The sequence below is a fragment of the Myotis brandtii genome, unplaced genomic scaffold (assembly GCF_000412655.1).
Source record: "Myotis brandtii unplaced genomic scaffold, ASM41265v1 scaffold165, whole genome shotgun sequence".
Taxonomy (NCBI): Eukaryota; Metazoa; Chordata; class Mammalia; order Chiroptera; family Vespertilionidae; genus Myotis; species Myotis brandtii.
In genome coordinates, this window is record NW_005356042.1 from 3,861,165 (window position 1) to 3,883,183 (window position 22,019).

The window sequence follows — 22,019 nt, forward strand, 5'->3', positions numbered from 1 at the left end:
ACCTCATGAATTTTGCTGTCTCTTCCAGTTCTCTGAATTTCACAAATCTTGAGAAGAACTGCTCAATAGTTGACTCGATGATGTTTAAAAACAGCTTTTGAAGGCTTTGACAGTCTGTTCTGTCATCTTTTGGGAGGTCTTTGATGTGCCTCTTGAGGTTTGGGAAATATCTAAATCTCTCACCATCCACATCCCTCTTAAAGACTTCCAGTTTCTTTTCAAAAGCCTTTATGTAACCAAACATAACATCAAGTGTCTTGCCAGTTCCTTGTAATTTAACATTTAAGTCATCCAAATGTTCACAAAAATTGTAAATGGAGAGGGTTTTGCGTGCCAGCAAAAGTTACTGGCGTGCCATGTTTGGCACGCGTGCCAGGGGTTGCCCACCCCTGGCCTAGGCTTAGAACTCATGTCTGCCACTCACTGAGTCTCAGCCTTAGTTTCCTCATCTGCAGATAGCAGTGCTGTCATTTCAGGGATGTTAGGAGAATTGACTGCAGGTAAAGCCCACCTGGGGTGGGGGGCGTGGCTGGCACATGGCCCATGGCCCACAGACTTTAACTGTCATCATTCCAGGAGCTGGTGCTGTAATGCCTGCCCTGTGCCTCTTGTCAGTCCTGTGTGTCACCAAGCAGGCCCCAGTGCAAGCCCCGAGGAGAACCTCACAGGCCTCGCCCAGGCCAGCCCCAGGGCAGCCACGTTCAGGCCCCCCCATAGCTACTTGATCAGGCTCTGTGAGGGGCCGGAGCTCCATGAATGGGCGCTGGCCATCCTGTTCGGGAGCTCTCATTCCTCTGACTCATCTGTGCTCCACCTGTCTGGAGACACAGCTAGAGCAAACAAAGGCCCTTGCACTTACATAGTTGCCATTCTAGTGGGGGACAATCAGCAAAGAAAATGGGTAAGTGAAAAAGAGCACGTTAGCCGCAGCATACGGCAGACAACCAAGCAGGGTGGCGGTGTGGGGTTGAGCGTGTGTGAAGGACATAGAAGGCTCCTCCAGCAAGGTGCTGCTGCAAGGTGGGCATTTTAGCGGAGACCTGGAGGAAGTGAAGGGAGCCACGCAGACTTCTGGACGAGGAGTTTTCCAGGATGATGGAACGTGTGCCAAGGCCCTGGATGGGCAAGAGCTGGGAGTGTGTGTTCCAGGAAGAGCAGGGAGGCCTGAGTGGCTGGAGGGGAGAGGGCAGGACAGGAGAGGGAATGCCTGAAATTAGTCTCCATCACCACTGCACTGAGGCTTCCTCAAGCCCTTCAGGGCAAACCATGACAGCAATAAACACAAGATCGCGTAGCCAGAAAGGCTGACTTGGACTGGCCCAAGCCCTCCTGTCCTATTTGGGGTGGGAGAGTTGGGGACATGTGTCAAGACTCTGGGGAGCAGCATCTCACCCCAATGTGTCCTTCCTCACACCCAGCAGAGCTGGAAGGGCCCACAGCGGGGGTCTGGGGACCTCAGGACTCATGACTACCTATAGGGCTGGATGGGCCAACCCCCAAGATCTCTTCTAACGTCTGGGACTCCAACAGTGGAGAGGGGCAGAGGATGTGAAAGGAAGACACAGGCAGACTGTTCACTCGCTCACCCCAAGATGCACACACCTCCAAGGCATGCACACGCATGCTCATGCCAGCACATGTTTACAAGCAAGGTAGGCGGGCCGGCACCTGCCTCACAGCGCATCCCGCACTCAGATGTGAAAACAACAGTTTTCACCTGTATAGCACCTGCTCTCACCTTTATGCCTGGAGCTCCACTGAGGCCTCACCTAGTCTGTGAGAAGTGCTATCATTTTACACTGGGGGAAACTGAGGCACAAAAGGTTACAGAAGGTGCAATGTTACAAGATGGCACGTCAGAGAAGCTGGATCTGGACCGAGACTGTTGGTCAGCGTGTCCCTGCATGTGCAGTCACCAGACAGAGCTGCAGACGACCCCTTCCCCTCAACTCCCGGTTCTGTCCACTGCACAGCCCCAGGGCCAGGGCGGCTGCAGAGCTGTCAGCCCATGAGAGAGCAGTGGGCAAGCCAGGGCACCCTGTGGAATGTCCCTCCTGCAGCCTGACCACTGGAAGAAGCCCCTCTGCCACGTTGGCACCTGGCCAGGTTTCTAGGGGCTCAGGGAGGCAGGTGTGGCCCGGCCAACCACCCACCTACCATGGCTGGGGAGGGAATGAGGTGAGATGCACTTAGTACCCACTTGGCAGCCTCTAAAAATATGCATCTGGGTGGCTCAGGCAGCTGCTGTGGCCGGCCTGCCAGCAGCCCCCAGTAATGGATGAGGCGTGAGTCCCATAGGCAGCAGGGCGCTGACCCCAGCTGGGGGTCCTCTGTCTCAGCCCATTCATCAAGGTGACAGGTGGAGCCCAGGGGGGACTGGAGGGTGGGCAAGTGTGGAGGAGGCTGCGCCACCAGCAGGCTCACACACAGGCATCCCGAGGGGGACAGCGCTTGGGGTCGTTCTGTACCTGGTGTAGCTCTGTGGTCAGACCGTGGCTACCCTCCCCCAACCATGCCCTAAGCATGGCCAGTCCTAACCCCACACTGGATGCCTAGTCTTTTATCACCCTATTCCCATGTCGGCTCTCTGCAGCCCAGTGGGCAGCGAGCGCCTTTTATTCCATCTTAGCAGGATGTTCTGCTGCCATCCATCCTTCGCTTCTACATGGACTGAGAGTGGGATGAGGGGCAGGGAGATTGGGGACTTGCCCCAGCCCCGGCTCCCACAGCCACAGCCAGACAGCAGGTGTCCCCTCCCGGCAGAGTGGCAGCTACTACATTGGCCATAGACCTGGGTCCCACAGCCCCGGGAGTGCTTCCAGCCCCATCATGTGCCTGCAAAATGCAGGAAGCAGAGCTCAGTGAGCGATAGGGTGTGGGCTGGCATAGGATGACCATCCAACCCCGACGGAGACCAGGGCTTTGTGTTCACACATGGCGAATGTGAAGTCCTCCCTGTCTCCTAAGCCACACCCAGAGCCCTTCTGTCATGGGACTGAGCATCATCTGTTCCTAAAAGGGCTCTCTTCTCATTCATAGTGAGTCTGGCCCTGCCCCAGCCGAGTCCTGCTGTTGGTTAACCTGGACAGAGCATGGGCCAGGCCCAGCAGCCCTCCACCGGAGTGGAAGGAGAGCACATGACCCTACAAAGGAGGGTAAGCATCCACGTATAAAGAACAAAAATCAGCGGCAAAAGGAGGAAGGAAGCTCTGACACCGTCCACAGCATGGACAAGCAATGAATATGCCGAACTGCGTGTGGACGATTCCATGGACCTGAAACACCCAGAACACGTAAATCCGTGGGTAGAAAGCTGGTCTGTGGTGGCCGGGGCCGGGAGGGGGGTGACTGTGGGTGGGGAAGCATCTCTTTTTGGGGTGATAGAAGCGCTCTGGAACTAGGAGGTATGGGTGCCCAACACTGAATATGCTAGATGCCACGGAATCATGCACTTTCTAATGGTAACAATGGTGATTTTTATTTGATGTGCATTGTATCATAATTTTATAAAAAAGGAATGGTCAGGGAAACCCCCTGAGAGGGGCATGTGAGAGAGTCATGAATAAAGAAGAGCATTGGGCCATGTGAAGGAGGAGCATCTGGAAATAGCTGGGACCGCAGCAGGAGCTGCCAGAATGTTCCAGAAGCAGCGAGGAGGCGGTGTGGAGGAAGGGGGCCCGGGGAGGCAGCAGGTGGAAGGAGCAATAGGAAGGCAAGGCTGAAAGGTTAGGAGGCCTCCAGGTGAGGCCATTCCTTCTAGAACCTCCTCCAGCTGGAGCCTGGGAAAACCCTTCGGAGGAAGGCCAGTGGCCTAGAGGTCAGAGGTTGCCTCTGGGAGGCACCTCAGAGCCTAAGTGCCAACTGTGACCAGGAGCAGCTGGAGCTTGGGTGGGCATTGACTCTGCCAAAAATCAGCACTTCTTCAGTTCAGGACTTTCCCTGTGGTCACTGGGCCTCAGCTTCGTGGGAGCATGTGCATCCTGGGGCCTTTTCCTTCTTGTCCATTTGGGGCACTTCAAGGGGTTTGGAGGCTAATTAAGGTCGTCAAGTCCTTAGGGTAATTGGTAAGAAAAAATGAATACCTGGGAAAGCAAAGCGATGCCTGAAGACCAGAGGCTTGTAAGAGGCTTCCACCACTCGGAGCCCATCGGTCCATCAGCCACGCCTTCCAGTCACAGCTGAGGGGCGGCCTTCTGGTGAGGCCATCTGGGTCAGGCAAGTTGACTCGGGGTCACCTTAGACCCAGAGCCAACCTGGCCTTGGGGTTTCCAAATGGACCCCAGCCAGACGGCCCAGGCCAGACCCGAGAGGACCCCTCCTACCTGCCCTCTGGCTGTGTCGACATCCTGCCCTGGTGCCTGCCTCCCACCTGCCTCTGCGAGGATGTCGGTCACCTGCCAGGCTCATGGGAGACTTGGCAAGGGAACCTGCAAGCAGGGATGTTTTTCCTGGATGACGAGAAGGCGGGAGGTGGGAAGTGTGTTGAATGGCCACTCCTGGGGTCACCCAGGCCACTGCTTCCGGCTCTACCTCCAGACACCCAGCCTGTGCTCAGAGCAGGGAAGGGTGAAGGTGGGGCCACGTGACAGCTGCAACTGCCCCCAACATTTCCCTGTGCCCCGAATCGGCCACTCTCTGCTCCAGGGACGTGGCAGGTGGTGGGCTCACCCACTGGGGTTGTCTAAGCAAAAGGGAGAGGTTGCTAATGGCTTTGAGAAGACACTGGCAGCATCCACCTGCTGCCTTATCAGCTGGAGTTCTGACCAAGGTCTCTTCTTGCATCTCCATGCTGACCTGAGATTGGCCTTGACCTTCACGTCCACTTGGGACCCTACTCTGACCCCTCAAGTAGACTCTGTCGCTACCCTACAGCCAGGCTTGTGCATCACAGTACCAGCACGTCTCCTCACAGCCGCGGGTCTAATCCCATCCCTGGCTAGATTGTCAGCTCCAGGAGGCCAGGCCCCCCTCCATCTAGTTGGCTGTTCAGCACGTGGCCTGGGGTGGGCACGCCATAAATAAACATACCTCAGGGAAGGGACGGGAGCAGCAAAAGCTGAGGCTGGGGGCTGGGCAGGGGGCCAGGATGGCTGGGGCCAGGGTGGGCGGAAAGACCAGGCCGGCGACAAGGTGGACCCAATCAGGAGGCTCCGAAGTGCGACATGAATGTGATGTTCTTACGTAAGAGGAGGGTGATGGGAGAGGAAGGGATGGGCTCGGGGCTGGGGTTTCCACTGATCGGCAGCCCGGCTCTCTGCCGCCGCCCGCTTCTGGGCTTTCTTGGCTGGGGCTGCTCCTGACAGAAGGGATGCATGTTGTCGGGGGCGGGGGGCTTGGCATGTGTGTGTGTGCATGTGTGAGTATGTGTGTGTGTGTTTAAAATACAAAAAAAAAAAAAAAAAAAAAGCGGCTACACCCAGCTGCGAGAGGCTGGCCGGGCTTCGTCCGTGCCAGTTGCCTCTGAGCTGGCACCGTGGGGACAGGAGGAGGGAGAGGTGAGGAGCCGCTGCGCGGGGAAGATGGACGCTTGCCATGGACGAGCAGCAGGCTGGGCGCCTCCTGGGTGCCGCGGACTCACGGGGGCAAAACTCACAAACAAAAACCACAGCAAATCGCTGGCAGCCCATCCTGGGGAGGCGGCAGCCGCTTGGCAGCGGAGCCACGGAGGACCCGGCTGGGAGCAGTTGGACAGTGGCGGCCGGCGAGACACAGGTAACAAATGAGTGGGGCTCACTGGGCAGGTGGCTGGGTCTCGGCCTGGGTGCAGGTGACATGGCACAGCTGCCTGTGGGGATGGCTGTGTCCAGCGGGGTTCTGGGCCAGCAGGTTCAATCCTTTCCCCCCTGGCTCCCTGAGCACTGCCATGGGCATAGGAGATGGTCCACCACCCTGGGGCCTGTGTGTCTGGGTGTGGTGGCCAGGGGTCCTTCAGGTGGCGCAGGTGCCATCCCTGCACAGAGGATTAAAGCAGGGCTGGCCGGCTGGGTACGGGTAGTGTCGGGGTGTAAGAGGACAGCAACCACATCCGGGGTCCCTGGCATGGCAGTGCCTCTGCCTCTGGTACTCAGGCCCCTCCCTCTGGGGTCTTGGGCTGAGTCCCCTCCACCCCATGCTCTGCTGGCTCTTAGGGCCAGGTCCTCGCTGCCTCGTTTTTGGAATAGTGTCCCCAAACCGTCCTTGAATGTCTGTCTGTTTCTTCTCACGGGCCAACCCAGGGACTCAGTTGGGGATGGGAGGAGGGCTGGAGGGTGACACCTGGAGGGGCTGGGCGATCCCAGGAGAAGCATCTTACTTCCCTCCCTCCCATCTGCCCAGAGCCCTACAGCCTGGCTTGGCACCGCAGTGCCTGTGTGCAGACTGGTGGGACCACAGCCAAACGTGGCCATCAGAGGGAGCTCAGGCGGCTGTGCCAAGGAGCCCAGCTGCCGAGGGCAGGGGGCGAGCTACCCGGGAGGGGAGGAGCCGTGCATGGGGGGTCCCAAGGACAAAGCCCTGCTGGGCAGGAAGGGCCAAGGCGGTGGGAGAGGCTACGTGGACTTCTTACCCGGAGGAGGTGGTGGCAGGAGGACTCGTGTGGAGTGCCCAGCTACCCCTCCATGGGGTGAGGGTGGGAGGAACCTCCAAGCACATGGGACAAAGGGTACAGGGACACAGACCTTGGGCTTGGGGCACAGGACCGGGGGGGGGGGAGACACCATTGCCACTCCAGGGACTCTGGGCTGGATGCTGTCCTGTGTGATGTTCAGAGCAGCCAGAGTAGATCCAGAAAGAAGGCGGCACAAGGGGGCCTCGGGCACGTGGCAGGAAAGGGCAGGGGGCCTGTGCCCTGAGCAGTGGCCAGTCCCAGCTCTGCCAATAGGAAGGGGCTTGGGCTATGAGAGTGTGAAGGCCAAGGAGCCTAGCCCTGGTAGGGCAGTGAGGAGCTTCCAAGGTCTGGGCTGGCTGCGGGGCAGCAATGTGGGGGTGACCCAGCACTGAGGGGCCCAGGGAACATGGGATTGGAGTTAGGCAGGTGGGGATGCAACAAGAGGTGCTTTGGGGATTCAGGCAGGGCTCAGGCCCTGGCAGAGGACCAACCTCAAGATTGTTTGGGCAGAGAGCAGGGGCCCTCAGTGATGGGCTTGATCAGCAGGGAATGGACACTTTTGGAGAGCGTGCCTGGCCAGCCCTGGAAGCTAGTGTGATGGCCCTGGGTGCTGGCCAGGAGCCGAGTCCAGGGTCTGCACACAACGGAACAACCTGAGCTCTCAGAGCCTCAGCTTGGTTGGCTGTGAGGAGGGAAGGCACCATTCAGCATGTAGGCTGGTTTGGATCAGGTGGGTCCTGTGGATCATGCCCTGGCACAGGTGCAGGTTTGCCCAGGTCTTTCCAGCCCCAGCCCCTAGGACTCTCCATCACCAGCTCTGACTCCCCCACTACCAGGGTAGGTGCTGCCCTGTCCCAGTGAACCCTGGTCTGAGCACCCATCGGGGGATTTCAGAGCCTGAGGGGCTGCGGGCAGTGGTCCACTGTGCCTCCAGCGATGGGAGGCAGGAACCCTCCCAACCACAGCCCCATTCCACAGCCCAACGCCCATTAAGTCCAGGTGGCGTTCTCTGCCTCCCGAGCTGCCCCTGGTCCCAGTCTTGCCCCAGCCTGTGGCCTCATCTGGAAATTGAGACCCAGGGTCCCGTCCCCTGAGCAGCTCTGACCTGGCCTCGGGCCTGGGTGGGGAGAGTAGGCAGAAGGAGCCGTGCTGTGGGGGATCCAGGGAGCTGATTCATGATGTCCACCCCCTCATCCTTGCCCAGAGTTGCCCCCAGAACTGGGGGGGGGTGGCCCAAGCCAGTTTGATGCCAGGGAGAGAGCTGTCCTCAGCGGCAGAGGCCAGTACCCCCTCGTACCACCTCCAAATTTCATAGCCCTGCTTCCTGCATGGGCTCCCAGCTCCCTGGAGAGTCCACCAGATGTTCCTCTACCGCCACATTGCTTCCCTAATGAAATATTCATGAAGTCTTTCTGCCTCTTGGCAGAAAAGCCTCCGCGGCTTCCACACCTCCCAGAGGGTCCTGGGAATGACCATCCCCACTTACCCTGCCATCCCCCAAATCTTAGCCACCCATGTGAGAACAAGCTATCCTACGCTGCAGCCCAGCAGGAGAGGGACCCATAGCTTCTGATGCTCTCCATTCCACACCAACAGGACCTGGCCCAGAGCCCACCGAAATGCCCTCTTGCTGTGTGGTGGCCAGAGCTCTTGCTGGCCCTACGGTCACCTGCCATCCATCTGTCCATCCATTTGTCCATCCATCCATCCATCCATTTCATTGTCCATCCATCGACTGATCTTCTTCTACTCATCTGTCCACCCGTCCTTCCATCTGTTTGTACCATATCCGCTGAAAGCCTACTATGAGCCATTTCTGTACATGGAAATTGGACTCCATAATGTCAAGTGAAATGGACTGGCCCTGTGTTCTGGGCCAGACACATGTGATATTCACCACCCACTAGGCATCCCCCAAGGCCTTGCAAAGTCCATGGAGAACCCTGTCTTCAGCTTCCCAGTGGCCAGCCCAGTGTCACCCCAGGTCCCTGAAATGCAATGGATAGGATCTCAGTTGCTGTGTCCACTCCCCAGCCATGTCTAGGAGAAGCGAGTACAGGAAGGCCGGAGGCTATGGTTGGGACTGGCACTGGGGCTGGCTGGGTGTGGGGCTTCAACAGGGCCACTTCTCCAGTGCCCCCTAACTGTGCAAATGGCTCCCACAGGTTGGCTAGGTGCTCCATGTGCACATCCGGCCTGGGGTGAGGTGGGCTACTGCACCCAGCCCCACAGCCTCCCCGATCCTGCTGCAGCGCTCTACAAAATGCAAGCACTAACTGGCGGCTGGGGCTCCAGGCCCAAGCCCTGCTGTCCATGCCTGTGGGTGGCCATCGAAGAGCCACCTGCCTGGGTGAGCCCTGGGCAGACACTCACCGATGGTACCAGGTGCACCGATGGTTCTGAGGCTGGCTGCCGGCACCCTCCTGCTTGGCCCCGCCCTGGCCCTTCAGCCAGCACCTCTGTACCTCTGCTCAGGCAGGGACAGAACCTGGGTGCCCCAGCCTTCTCTCCCTGATTTGGACTCATGCTCCAAGGCGTCACGACGACGTTCCTCCCGCCTGGTGGATCTATGGGGTGTGTCTGTTCAGGAAGGTGAGACGCCATCGGTCCTCATAGCAGTGTTGATGGATGAGAGGATGGGGGCTGGATGGAGAGGAGAGGAGGGTGAGGGTGGCATGCACAGGGCTCAGGTGACTCCCTCACACTCTGTGAAACTTGATACCCCTGTCCACTTGGTGCTCTGCTCACAGTCAGGGGCGGGGGTGGAATGAAGGGATGGGGGATGGAGGGGTGCAGGAGCATGTAACCTTCCACGAGTGTGGGGGCAGTGCTGACGCTTGGTGCACGGCTTGGGGCCGGCCAGGCCCACTTCAAGCTCCAGCTCTGTGCTTGCTTTGTCCTCTCTGAGCCTCCACCTTCTTATCTGTAAAATGGTCCCGGCCACACTAGAGTGCATAGAAGGATGACTCTTGGCTTGGTGCCTGGCCTGAACTGCCCTCAGGAAATGCCAGCAGGTAGTGACCAGGCTCCATTCAGCCCAGGCCGTCCCCTGACATCAGCCCCCATAGATCTAGACAACCCTTCTGCCACCTTGTCCCCGGGTCCACCCTCAAGGAGAACAGGGGAGCCTGGGCCCAGAGGAAACTTCCGGTTTATCTGCCTTTAGGAAGGAAGGGCCAAGGAGCCCTCGTGGCTGTTGGCAGGGTGAGGGACTCGGAAATCTTGAACTCTGGACTGTACCATCCTTCCCTGAAGGGCCATCGAGGCTGCCCAGCTCTCCTGCAGGGGCCTGTTGACTGTCGTTGGAGCAAGGGCTGCTGGGAGATTAGCAGCTTCTCTATGCTGTGTGAGTTCCCAGGCACCGCCTTGCTCTGGACCCCACACCTGGATGGCAGAGCGAAGCCCCCAGAGTGGGTGGCTTGGGGAGCTCAGGAGGAGGGAAAGGGGCCGGTGGATGTGTCTTACCCAGAGTGGTCTTTCCTTCACTTGGTCTCTGCCTAGCCAGGGTCTCCCTGGTCTGGAGGGGGGGCGGTGGGGGCAAATGGCTGCTCCTGAGATCCCCCCAGGGGACAGGGGAGCCTGCTGTGTGACAGGTCCATGACACTCTGGTCTGCAGGTGGTGGCCACAGGGAAGCCCGAGTCCTGCCCCATAGGATTCCCTGGGCAACATGTGTTCCTTGGGTGCTTTCAGGGGCCCACCTGCTCTAGGAGACTCTGCCAGGATCAGAGCCAGGGCCCAAGCCTGTGCTCCACTTTGCCCACTCGCAGGGGCAGGCCCTGGCCTGGAAGGGGCTCCTGGTGGCTCCAGGGCTCCAGCCCTCCCCAAGTCTGCATGGGGCCTCGCCACCCGCCCTGGCCTCTGGGCTGAATCTTTGTCATTAACTGCCTGCTCTGACCTTGGTAACTGTCACCTAGAGTGACAGGATAAAAGCTCCATAAGGTGCCGGTTACCGAGAGTCGAGCTTGAGCTTTGCCCCAGTGGTTTTGTCTAATTGTCTGGAGGCGGATGCGAAGGCTCCACATTCAAGGCTCAGAGAGGTCAAATCACCTCCGCAAGGCCACAAAGCCGGACGGTGCAGACATGAAGCTGCCTGGCAGTGTCAGGCCCAGAGCCCTGTCACCAGGATGGGCAGACAGGAGCTGGGACCCTTCCCCGGGAATGATCCCCAGTGCCCCCACCCCCCGCCCCGAGCTGGGCAACAGCCCTCCAAATATCGCAGTGCCTCCCATCACAGGCGGTGGGCTTGGGGGAGCCCCCAGCCCCAGCTGCCTCTCCACCGTGCTGCTGGTGAGGTAATAAGCTATGCGTGTAGTGTAGAAACAGAACATGTTCTGCAAAACAAATGGTGCTAATTTGCAGTGTGCTCCGCAGCCTGGCGTTACTGAGCGCCTAGAGGGCGGGGGCAGCAGCTGCACCAGAATTGACAGCCGTGTGTGGCGAATTAGCAGGGCCATGCATCACCATCAGAGGCGCAAAGCACCCCACACCGACTACGGGCAGCCCTGCACCTCCCCGGAGGAGGCTGCTTCTGGGGAGGCGAGAAGAGCGACTTTCCAGCCCCTCTCCCCTCCCAGAGGGCCCTGCTCAGAGTGATCAATGCCCACCCAACAGCACCACTGGGGTGCAGTGTGGGGTCATGTGTGTGGTCTGGTGTGGCAGCCATTGGAGCCCTTCTTCCAGACCCATGTCACACCTGGTAGCATCAGACTAGAGGGCAGCCTTGGCCTTTCTCAGCATCAGATCACCCACTGGCTCCAGAAGTGAATTCTGCCTTGGACACTGCACTCTTAGGCCCCCTCCCCGACACCCCATCTCCTTTGTCACCCAAGGTTCAAGCTCCTGGCCCCTCCCAAGGCCTTCCCCACGAGGCCCAGTGAACCCTCTTGCCTGTTTGTTATATTTATTTATTATTCACTGTTGCTGCCCAGAGCTTCAGGTCCTATTGATCCGCAGTGATGCTGGCTGCTCCTGGGCAATCCTTCTTCCTTGACTCCCCCCCACCCCTACCCCCATTGGTCTGACTGTCTGCCTTAGGTGTGAGGGGAAGCTGGATCGCACATCACGCCTCATGGGAGAGCCCAACCACTTTGTCGCCTTCGATGGGTTCTTAATGTCCCCCATCCACCCCTGTTGGGCTGGCCACTGGTGGGGCCTTTGTGCTTCTGCTCGCCTTCCTGACCCTCCTCACTCTGGAAATCTAGGCTATTCCTGGGATAAGCAGGAAAAAGGCAGCTGCACAGGGCGGGGTGTTTGCCTGCCCTGCTGGTTCTCACTGGACCTGAGGGCCAAGGAGCCCCGCATGTACAGGGGCGTCGTCCCTGCCTTCTTGTCTTGCTTTCGCGGTGTCCCTCACGTCCCTTCTCCCTGGAGAGGAGGGTCACTCTGGAACTGTGCCTCTCTCGGGAACCCAACCCCACTCTTTTTCCTGAGGTCAGTGCTGGGCACCCAGGGCCTTCAGTCAGTGCTATGGAGGGAGCGATGGAGGGACAGATGGACATGTTAATGAACAGGGTCCTGGACTCAGAATTTTAACAAGAAAGGATTTTGGAGAGTATCTAGCCCAACAGTCCTATAGCACGGATGGGGGAAACTGAGGCCAGCAGCGAAGAAGCCTTGTTCTCTGTGGCTACCAGTGTGTCTAGCAGAACAGGGCACCTAATCAGTCGCCTCACAGGCTACTCCGTGGGCGGATCCCTGGGGTGCTGCGTTGAGGGCCAGGAGCCATGGTGCTGTCTTGTAGGGGCTTGGAGACTCCAGGACATTAAATGCCATACGTATCATTACAAGGCTTCTCCGGAGAAGTGGGCTAGGGAATGGGGGGCAGGGACAAGGCCTGGGCTGGGGTATTTGGTGGGCAGCTTGGCCCAGGGTGGGTGACTGAGGGGGAGGTGGGGGAGACTTGTGGGATCGTCCCCTTTGGGTAAGGCTGCTGAGGGGAATGTGAGAGGAGGCTGCACGGATGGGTCAGGAGGCCTGGGACTGATGGGCAGGGAGCTCTGGCTTTACGGGCAGAGGAAGGATGGGGCCCTTTAAGGAGAGAGAGAGAGAGAGAGAGAGAGAGAGAGAGAGGAGAATGTGTGTGTGGTGGTCTGGGCCATCTTTAGCTCCCAAGCCTGCCAGCTTCCTGCTGACACTACGCACTCCTGGTGCCCAAGCGGCCTTTGTTCCCTCCTCTCTCCTGCTGTTCAACCCCCACTTTGCAGGGAAACACCTTTCGGAATGAAATTTAACCTAGAACCACAACTCGTGAGAGGCGCGCCCCTGAGAGAGAGCTGGGGGCGAGGGTCCCACATGTTCAGCCAACCCCTGCCTGCCCCACACGATAGCCTCTGCGTACAGCTCCAGGGCTCATGAGACCACTGTCTAGACCCAGTCTAGCGGAGCTGACCACCCTGCCCGGCTGCGGCTGCTGTTGGTCCTGACCACAGGCACCAAAAGAGACATCCTTCCCTGCCAGTGAGAACACTCCTCCTGCAAAGCCTGTTGCAGGAAGAATGTCGGGTTTGGCTGGTGGGGAAGAGGGATGGTGCTCAGGGTCTCCCCTTGTTAGGGCCAGAGAGTGGAGGGGACCCTGCACCCCTGTCTTGAGCGCGGGTGATTGGCGGTCACTGCTGGGTCACATCTGCCAGGCACCCGGGAGCGGCTCCGGATGTACCAGAAGGGCTGTGCTCGAATGTCAGTTCCATCTTCTCACAATCATTTCAGCATCCCCTTAGCTCTGAGAACGCAGCCTGCTCGTTTGAATGCGTAATTAGCTGAGCAGTCTACCTCGCTAATTTCAAGGCAGGGGAAGGGAGTAGGAGGGGGTTTAGGAATTTGCATATTAATTTAGCCGAGGGAGAGAAAAATTGTTTACCACTTCCTTCTCCAGTGGCTCACAGAGGACTTAACTCTTTCCTGCTTGCTGTTTGCAGCCTTGGGAAGAGGGTGTGATGGTGAGAGCGCAACCCGCCTACCCAAGCCTCCTGGCTCACCTGGGCCTCCTGCTGTGTCTCAGCTCCAGGGTGCCTGGCAGCTCCTCTTTTTTTGCAGGGTCCACATGGGGGCACCTCTGGAACCAGAAGATACAGGCACTGTGGTGGTGGTGGTCTGGGGATAGATATGCTAATGCTGTCAAAGTGCTTTCCTCGGCTGACCCTCACCTACAATTTTTAGGAATTAGAGATACCTGGGTCTCCTTAGTGTCCCCATTATCTTCATCCATTTATTTATTCCACAACCTCCACAGCACACCAAATCCAATCTCAGTACAGTGCCAGGGACATAGGAGGTACACATGGCGGTCCTTCCCACAGGTGGTGTGAGAACCCTCCAATTTCAGAGAGGAAGACGAGCTTCTGCTGGAGTGGTCAAGGCAGGCTTCCTGGAAGAGGAGGCATTTGCCCCAGGCTTTGCAGGAGGAGTGTTCTCACTGTCAGGGAAGGATGTCTCTTTAAGTGATGGAGCTGGTGAGAGCAAATGCCTGGGAGGCAGAGGGCACACAGAACCATTGGGGAGCTGGATTCTTTGTTCTGATCAGATTCAGGGCTTGTGAGGTCTCAGAAGCTGGAAAGGTTTGTGAAAGGCCCCTGATGACAGATTGAGCGAGGTGTGTCCCTTGGCAAACAACTAAACCACTCTGAGCCTCTGTCTAGCTTGCCAGGTGAGTAGTAATATTTTTGAGGGTTGGAATAACACGCTATGAAATGTTTGGCACAGTTGTCATGGATTGTGTCTTCAGGCAATGCCACCATGTGCTATGGTTGAGATTCCCACTCACTAGGACAGCAGAGACCACTTAGAGAAGATACGATGCCTCACAGGTGCTATTTCCCCAGAGACAGTGTTTAATGGGGGCGATGTTTCAAGCCATAGGCCGGATCTTCACCACTGCAGACATGACAACAGGCACTGTGTTTCATCCCCCAGGGGTCTGGTGAGGACCAGATGAGGCGAGCTGCAGAGAGCCCCCCGTGCCCGCTCCACATGTGGTGATCTGGATAAGAGCTGCCCATTGTCCTGGCGCCTGACAGCAACTAGGAGCACACGTAACATGTGGGACACAAAAAAGCATTTTCTAAAGTTCTCAGACACCCTACACCACAGCTGGTCACACAGGATTTTACCTTCTTTAGAATCTAAACAATGTGCCCCATGACAGGAAGTGGCTGAGTGGGGGACTTGAGGGCAGCTGCTGTGGGCAATCTGAGAACCCATGGGGGCCGTGGGCATGAATAACAAGACACGGAAGGCTCTGGAAGAGGGATGACCAAATAGATGGATACCAGAGTCTGCAGGCCAGGTCAGCCACCTGCCCTCTTGAAGACTCATTTTCCCTGCATCACCAGAGGCCTGGCCCAACCTGAGCCAGAACAGACATCACTAATCAATCACAGTGCCTCTCCCACAGCCACCTCCCTCCCTGGGATTCCAGGAGTTGCTCTTTACTACCAGAATTAGATGAGCTCCAAATGCCCCATCTTAGGGCTAGTCTACACCCACATGCAGATCACTGAGGAACCTGCGTGTCTGCCAGCATCGAAGGTCTGGGCCACAGACCCATGGGCATCCTGCTCCCGCCAACCATTCTCCCAGCTGCCAGACCTGTGAGCAGCTAGGGAATAGTGCACTCTGGGGTCTGCAACCCGGCGGGCTAGCCTCCCACACCAGATGCCAAATCTGCCCAGCATGCTGCCCCCTCCTGGCTCAGCAGCACACTGTGACCAAGAACACGGGCTTGGGGTCAGAGACCTGGATTCTGGAAGGCCTGGGCTCTGCCACTGACCTTCCCATGGCCCGGATGGGATGCCTATCATGGGGTTATGTATGTGCCTGGCACATAGCACATGCTCAGTGAAGTCAACGCCAGTGGGCATTAAAACACATGCTCAACCAACGAAGCTGACGATGACAGGAGCTGCAGAACCATCAGCGGGCCATGACGTGGCACACGGGGACATGCATCTCCCAGCACGTGAGGCCTGAGGACACGGGGATGGGCTGGGGACAGGGGAGGAAGGTGAAGGGAACATGGGGGTGGAGCTGCTCCACAAAAGCACACACGGCACCAACGTGCCACTGGCTGGCCCAGCACTTGGGAGCTGCGGGCAGGAGGGAACAGGCAGAACCGGGCTGTTGGCTATAATAAGCGGAGGAGGGCTGGCACGTGAACGGTGGCCCCGGACCCGTGGCCACACAGCAGCAGGCTCCAAGGCACCCAGAGCCAGTGGGAGTGAGTCAGAGCTGGACACGCCCTTGATGCCTCCAACCTGGTCAGGCCCCCGGCTGGCCCCTTAGCATAGATCCCTTGGCTGGGGGGGAGCATGAAGATGGGGGGTGTTGCAGCCACTGTGGAGCCCCTACACACTCAGTCAAGGTGCCAAGATGTGCGGCTGTGGTGTAGGAAAAACTGAGGCACAGCGGGCTGACCTGCCCAAAGCACACAGCCAGTGCAGAGTGGCTCGCCCCACCTCCCTGGCCTCTCAGGGTGTCACCCTGCAGGGACTCTGGTGGAGGGCTGGTGCTCGGAGACTGTCAGGGGCACAGCCCAGGAGCCTGGCGGACACAGAGGCAGACTAGCCACCCTCCCACCCCAGGCTGGGAAAACGTCACTGCAGGGAGCTCGAAAGGGCCCACATCACTGCCAGCATCTCCTGCCTCTGGCAAAGGAAAGTGAGGAGGCCCAGGGTCAGCAGGCGGTGCTGAGGGAGGGCGCCCATAGGGCTTCTCAGGGTGGTCCCAGCCACCCTCATGGAGTTCCCAAAACACCTGCTCAGGATGCAGATTCCTGGGCCCAACCGGGCCCAGTGAGTCCAGACCCACCGTCAGGGTCCCACTGCCTGATTGTTGGGTCGGAGAGCCCCGGTCCCTCAAATCTCATGTGGGGCGACAGCCTCCAGCTCCAGTACCTCTTTCTTCAGGGAACGTGTGAGATGAAACAGCAATGGACGCAAAAGCTGCACCATGGGCAGAGGTGAGGGGCTGTCGCTGGAGGAGGGGAGCCAGTGGAGCAAGACCCCTGAGCATGTGGACACAGGCCCCCAAGGAGCTGTGACTGGTTGGGTGGGTGCTGCCCAGCCGTGGGTGAGAGCAGCTTGCCCGGCCCCCTGCCGGCCTCGCTCATCCAAGTGAGCCAGGATGGCTCCTTTGTTTGGCTCCACGGGCGATGTGGGCTGGGTCTGGAGGTAATCTGTCTGCCTCCTGCAGCTGGCTGTCAGCTCACATCTGCGAACCAGCTTCATTTTCACTGTCATTAAAAATCCCAGGTCTGACAGGTAGAGAAAATCCAATGTAAAAACAACCTCCCAGGGACCAACTGAAGCTCCAGGGGGAGCCTGGCTTCCAGCCCAGGGCCAAGCCCCCGTGGGAGACAAGGTGGGAAGCCTGCCCTGCTCCCCGCTGTTCTGGGGTGGAGTGGGTAAGCTAAACAGGTGTCGGCTTGCCATCAGCACGGTAGGACCAAAGAAAAGACACAGAGAGAAGACAGAGGGAAGGGATGGAAGAGGAGGAGAGGGAACACAGGCAATGACCTGCCCAGGCCACACCTACACATCACAAAGGACACCTGACACCGCCCTAGTGGCCTAAGGCTGCCCCATTGACAGGTGAGGAAAGGAGAGGTCAGAGGTTGTGCACCGCGCCACAGTCACGTGGCTAAAACGCACCTCTCCGTGAGGCGTTCCGACTTCCTGATCTTTTGGGTGGAGGCGGTGCACCTGTTGGAGGTCCATCAGGGCTCTGGGGAAGGATCTGAAGTATCTCCCTGGATACTAGAGCAGGCTGGTGCCCCCTCCAGGACACAGGGCTGTGGAGCACTGGTGCAGGTCACAAGGACAGATGCCAGCCTTGTTTCGTGAGATTTCTCCATCACTCAGGCAAGCCACTTGTCCTTTCTGAATTTCCAGGGTTGCAACTGTAGATGGTGGTAGGTGGGCAGATCTGCCCAGCGTGAGCATATGAAGGGTGTGGTGGGACTGGCCCTGCAGATCATCACCCTGTGCTTGCTTCATTCCACCAGGCCCGGGGCTGCAGTGATGCGCTTACCTCTCAGGGGAGGCTACCACCATCTTTCTCTCATGGGGTCAGAGTACACACTGGATGCTGGCCTCCAGGTCACAGGTCTGGAAAGTATGTCCTCAGCACCCACCCCCTGAGGCCCTCCCTCTGTGATGGGACAGGAGCATCAGGCTCAGGCATTCTCTGCTGCTGCACTTGGGCTGGCTGGGGCTGCTGGGAGCTTGGTGAAGCCAGCCCCATGGAGTGCCCCCCGGGACAGGCTGAGTCCCTGCTGTCTGAGGCCTTGGCTGGAGCCTGAGGTGGGCTCAGAGCCTGGATCTCTTCCTAGGGCACTGGGGCTCATGCAGTTGTCAACATCTGGAAAAAAAGTTCATAGAGGGCTTGGGAGGATGTGACCCTCCCAACCTGGCCAGCCCCCTCCCACTTGGGGCCAGGGAGACCTCCATAAGGCCAAGACCACCCATCCCCAAAGCCAAGGCAGCACCGGAGCTGAAGAGCCGGCGTGCATAGGGTTAACCACTGATTATAGCTTTGTCTCTGCATCGGGTGCATAATGTGCTCATTTGCATACTGCAGTGTGCGCTCAATTAAAATGAACTTTTAATTTCTTCTAAGTAAATTACTTCTTGCCGGTACGTGACGCGCACAAATGTCAGAATAATGGGAGAGCCTTAATGAGCTGGGGAGTGGAGCGAGGTGGGGGCTGCTGGGAATAACCCCGGGACATGCATGTCTACACACACACACACACACACACATGGACGTACAAACACGTGACCCAACTGGCACACTCATTCCTCCACATACAGCCTACTACCCACAGCTTGCCCTCAAGGGTGGGCATGCCCATGTGCACACAGGCTTACAGGCTCCCCCACAGACACACGGACACAGTCCTCACCAGCCTCAGCCTCCCTTTCTGCTGCTCCTTATTTAGCCGATAAGTAAAGATGTAAGTTTAGGGGGTTGAAACAATGAAACAATGCAGAGTAACGAAGAGGTGAGGCTAGTTCCCGGGCCAGGGACTGGAGGGAGCCGGGGTTGCATTCAGGGAGAGCAGGTGAGCCCCTTGGCCGCTGGCCCAAGTAGCAAACATCACCCCTGCATTCGGGCCACTAGGAGCCTGAGCCTGATCTCCATCCCCTCTCCTTCTGCACCATCTGAGTGAGCAGGTGGGTGGCATTACTCCCACTGGACAGCAGGGGAAACTGAGAGGTAATGTCATCTGTGTGGGTCACACCAGCTCAGTCCTGTGGGAGGGCAGCATGGGGACTGATCTGTCTTCCCCCAGAGCCTGTGTGTGCCCTTTTCTCTCCTCACTCTTGGGAGCCAAGATCAGAGAATGTGGAGGTGGCATCGGCCTCTGCTGGCCAGGCAGGGATAAGAGACGGTAAGAGGAAGCCCACTGATGCTCCTAGCCCCCCGGCTCCTTGTCCCAGCTTGGTACTATTTCAGCACCTTGGAGAGGACCAGAAACCACCTGGCACCAAGCAGGGCAGGAGGGGGTGGAGAGGAGTGGTGGTGAGGCCTGAGCCCTGACATCAGGCAGGGCTTGAGTTACTAGGAGAGTTTCAGAGAGGCTCCAGCCTCTGCCCAGAGTCCTGCACAGATATGTCCCCAACCAGAGAAGGCAGCAGACAGGCTATGGGTCCACGTGGCCCTGACAGGCAGAGAAAATTCAGCCCCAGCCCCATGAGCTGAATGGCTCTGGGCAAATCACGGAGCCCCATCACCACCCAGCTGTCTCCTCTGCAGTTGCCTAGGGCTCCCAGGGGCCACGTTGACCCCTGACCTCTGTTGTGACAAAGCCCCTACTAGGTGACTCTGCAACCAGCAACCACCCTGTGGATGCCTGCAGAGTAAGTCCTTGCCCACGGGCAAGCACTCCGTGGAATCCAATGCTTGAGTCTTGGGGAGGCCGATCTTCTCAGCCTCCTCAACCACTGCTCAGATGCCCCACGGGCAAGCACTCCATGGACTCCAATGTTTGAGTCTTGGGGAGGCCGATCTTCTCAGCCTCCTCAAGGCCCGGAAGGGGCAGAGGAGAACCAATGGCATCGTAGTGAATCTCAGGGAGTGCAGACATGGCTCCCGAGAGGACAGAGCAGAACCAGGAGCCTGAAGGCATGAGCCCTGGGCCTGCAGCGCACCTTGTGGTGTTTGAAGAGGCTCATGACCCTGTGGGGAGGGGCGCAGACACCACTGACAGCGCGGGATGAGCCCCCACTCTTCCGAGGGTGGTCAGGGAGGGCTTCCTGGACAAGGAAGGCCTGGAGTCTGACACATCAGGGTGAGGACTCAACTGGGGAGTGAGGGGCTGAATGGCCTAGGCCAGTGGAGGGGTTGTGTCCAGGCGAGTGGAGGGCGAAGTGGAGGGGTGACTAGAGTGCACCAGGGAGAGGCACACACAGGCAGGAACGGCGCTCGAGGGCATGAGGTGCGATGCCCGAGCTCAGGGACATGCACCGGAGCACCTCAACGGGATGACTGTAAATGACCAAGCTGAGGAAGGTGATGGGGAGGCTCGGAGTCGGAAAGAGGCCACAGGAAGTGGGGGGCAGGTTGGAGCTCCCAAGCTGGGCTGTGAGGTGGTTCCTCAGCATGGCAGGGTGCACTGAGATGGTGGCAGGTGCTGTACTTACAAATAAGTTGTCATTATTTTCAGGCTGGGGAGGCCGTGGTGGCAGTCAGAGCAAAGCGCAGAGGCTTCCAGGGCCACAGCCCCTTCCTCTGCCCTAGCCTAGGGCACCCAGGGTGCAGATGGAAAGCCCCTGCTTAGCCCTCAGTGAGCAGATAGGGAAACTGAGGCCCAGAGGGTCTCAGGCAGCCCAGCTTGGTGGAGGACAGCACGAGAGGGGTGGCCCGGCCTGTGCCGGCCGCTGGAGAGGGAGCCTCTGCCACATCTGCCTGCTGTGGGGACGCACAGTCTCCTTTCAAGGGGATGGGAATGGGGGCGGGGGAGGAACGAGTAGGAGGGAAACCAAAAGGTGGCAAAGGCAGAGAATAAAGGAGAGAAAGAGGCAGCCCATGCTAGGAGGCTCGGGGAGAGGAGCCACACAGCTCTGTGCACACCCTGCCCCTGCTCAGGACCTCCATGGGACCTCTGAACAAGAACAATGCTTTGGCTGGGCACCTGCCCCTCAGTGTACCTCACGACCAGCCTGAGTGACAACACACTGTCCCCAAACTTGCATGACCCGGCCTCCCTGCCTTCACTCCCAGGGCCTTTGCACGTGGATGTTTTCGCCCCACTCTGACTGCCTGACCGAACCCCCAGACCAGCTGAACTGCTGTCCCCGCCCCAGAGTGAATTTCTCTCCCTTCTGATCTACCATGAAGTGTATCACACCACGCCGAGGGTCCTGATGACTGTGCCCCTCAGTCAGAGGACAGCTGTCCACAGTGGTGGTGCAGGGACACCCGGGCAAGAGGCAGCACCCAGCTGGGTGAGCACCTCTCCCAAGCTGGGGGGAACAGTGTCCTCCTTGGGCTGTTGGATAGCAGAGGGCTTGAGATCGAACCCTGACCAGCTGGACAGTACCTCAAGTTCCTGCCTCCTCCTTGGGGGAGGGGCATTTCTCCTCCTGCTCATCGGAGTACCTGTGCCTTTAAGAGAAGGAATCAACCCCCCCTCTTTCCTCCCTGTTTTTCATGCCAGTCTTTCCCCCTGGATAGGTTCTGACAATTACCACTTCCCTGGCAGCTGGGGTGTTCTGCGTGCATGTGTGTGTGTGTGTGTGCGCGCGCGCGCGTGTGCGTGTCTATCTGTGCACATGAGGTGACTGAGCCCAGCTTTCCCCCATTGCTGAAATTTACATTGAACCACAAATTAATTTCATAATTTTTTCCTCTCTAATTATGCCAACATCTGCTGCAAAGCCAAGCTGTGCACATGCATTTTAATATTCTCTCCCCCTTCTCTCCTCCTCACAGCATTGCTGTCTGTCTCTGCACTGAACTTTTCAATAATTATCGCCAGGAGAAGATCTTGACTCCCATTTCTCTTGCCTTTTAAGAGGGGGGAGAGAGAAAGGGGAGAGGTGGGGGATGAGTAGGATGGAGAGAAAGAGAGAATGAGGAAAACAGAGAAAGAATGGGTGAGAAAGAAAGGGGAGTAAGGGGAGAGAGAGAAAGATAAAGACTATGGGAGAGAAGAAAAATGAGGAGAGGGAAGGGATGGGAGTGGGGAGAGGGATAAAGGGGAGGGGGAGGGGGGAGGAGGGGAGAGGGGGGAGGAGAGGAAGATTGGCAAGTTAATAAACAGGTCTGCCATCAGTGTCTCTGGGAGAGCCGTGGGGTGGGGATGGAGGGCTGGCTGACAGTTGATTTCTTTGTTGCTGCAGGAGGAGAGGGTGGGTCTGAAGGGAGAGAAAAAGAGAAAAGGACAAAAGTGGAGGGAGAAAGAGAAGAAAAGGGAGAGAAGAAGCTGCAGGCGGA

At 58.1% G+C, this 22,019-nt stretch overlaps 1 long non-coding RNA gene across 1 annotated transcript; it reads left to right on the plus strand.

Annotated features, from left to right (window-relative positions):
* The first annotated feature begins 5,165 nt into the window (after positions 1 to 5,165).
* On the plus strand, positions 5,166 to 18,201 carry LOC106725444. The gene is made up of 2 exons (XR_001361333.1): positions 5,166 to 5,712; positions 14,496 to 18,201. It is a non-coding gene; the product is annotated as an uncharacterized LOC106725444 (long non-coding RNA).
* The last annotated feature ends 3,818 nt before the right edge of the window (positions 18,202 to 22,019 follow it).